Below are 2,144 nucleotides of genomic sequence, written 5' to 3'. Positions count from 1 at the left end.
GTCCGGATGCAAAATAGGAAGTTTTCCCGTAACGCAACACGGCCGTGTCGAATGCAACACGGTCCGTGTCAATTCTCTGTTAAAAATTTGCACTTTAGACTTGGGCTGAACACGGCCGAGTTTGAATCAACACGGCCGTGTCGAATGACAACACGGTCCGTGTCAATTCTCTGAGCAAAACTTCACTTTTTTCAGCACGGACACAACACGGCCGTGTCGAATGCAACACGGTCCGTGTCGATTCTTCAACTCAAACATGCTTGACAGATTTGCTCATAACTTTCTGCTCCAATGTCGGATTTGTGCGATCTTGGTGTCTATGCGTAGATATTGAAGAGAGCTTTCCAATGAGGTAGAGAACACGCAATTCGGACTTATAGAGTGGAAGTTATTGGACTTGCAAGATCTGACTTTTTAGGCTTCATGTTTTTCTCCGGAACAACTCCAAATGTTCCCGTTTCGTCTGTGATGTTCCGTAGTCCATGTTTTCCACTCCTTTTGCTCTCTTTTATGCATGAATACCTGTTTTGACACCAAAGAAAGCAACCAAGCAATATCGAGACCAATTGTGCTCTAGAATGCCTATAAATATGCAAAACTGAGTAAAATGCACTAGACATCCTATACCAAAATGTCACCAAAATACATGTCATCACTCGTGTGTCCGAGCTCCATGGACGGACATGGACTTAGCTTCGCGGATAGCCATGCACCTCCACACATTGGCAACCACCAAAGCCAATGAGACATGCATTTGCGTGGGTGGGATGATCACGAAGATCGCCCAACGAGTGGACACGGGGATCTCATTCTACCAAGCCGACATGGTCGATGACCGCATTCTCCTCGACATGGATGCCCTCAAGCTTCGAGGACATATTCAGAGGAAAGGATGGGATCGGATCTTCAAGGGAAGCGATGGGCTAACACGATGCCTCAAACTCCCATGCGAGCAAATCGAGACGTTCACGACCACCACCCTTCGACTGGACTTCCTTGACATTGCGCCAGCTCGGATAAGAATTGGAAGGGGAAGGACGATTGATCCCTCAACGTCGGGCACCGAGGGTCAATCGAGCTCCACTCCCGATCCTCGATTAGATCTTATACTGCAGAAGCTAGAGAGCTTCGATACTCGGCTCTCTGCGGTTGAGGCGCTCGACACCCGACTCACCTCTCTCGAGGAGTCTATGGAGGACCAGATGGGCACCCTCAAAGCCACACTCACTGCATCCATCGAGAGTGCCCAGCGCAAGATTATACGGACCGTAGAGCGGATCATAGATGGCGAAGATTCTGACGCTGGAGGATCAGCTCAGGGGAGTGAGACCGAGGGCTCTTCCGCATCCAGGGCTAGCAAGAGGAGCAAGAGGACAGCCCCTTGATTCGATCACCTCTAGGATAAAATGCTTTATATTCCTCGTGGAGCTGTGTGTTGGTGTGTTTAGAACTCTTAATTTATGTTCCCTCTTTTGGATCTTTGGGCGCTTATATATGATGTTTTGACGTGTTTAAAAGTTGTAAATCTTATCGGGCATCATTTTTATGCAGCGTCTCCTCGAAATCAGTTCGGAAAATTTTATTACAGACAAAATGGGCGGACCGCTCGTTTTTTCGGGCAGTCGCCCACTTGCCGAAGATGAGAAACGAGCGTTCGCTCGCCATTACAGGCGGACCGCCCGTTTCTCCCGAACCCCATTTTTCGAGCGACCACTTGAGCTGTCGCCTGGAATCATTCGTTTCAACTCACGAAAACGAGCGGTCGCTCGCCTTTTCAGGCGGCCCGCCCGTTTTCTCTGATAAATTTTTGATATTTTTAGTTGTTACAGATGGATTCCAGCAACCGTTGGATGAGGGCACGGAAATGCATTTCAGACACAATACCGGAGTTACAAGACTTTAAGCCACAAAATGCCCACTTTTCCAAGTCTTGTGGATGAAATCCGTATTGATGCCGAACAAGAACATGCGGATCCAATCCCGTTTCAACCCCAATCCAACGAGGAGACAATCCTCCTACACCAAATCCATCAGAGGGGGATTAAAGCTTCAAAATTCGTATACCATGGCATTCGACCAAAGCAACTCTATGAGAGGATCGAGGGTATATTCCAACTCGCCGGATGGGAACGTCTATTCCGCGC

This window comes from Tarenaya hassleriana, unplaced genomic scaffold, assembly GCF_000463585.1.
Source record: "Tarenaya hassleriana unplaced genomic scaffold, ASM46358v1 Cleome11, whole genome shotgun sequence".
Lineage (NCBI taxonomy): Eukaryota > Viridiplantae > Streptophyta > Magnoliopsida > Brassicales > Cleomaceae > Tarenaya > Tarenaya hassleriana.
Note: the sequence above shows the minus strand (reverse complement) of the source record.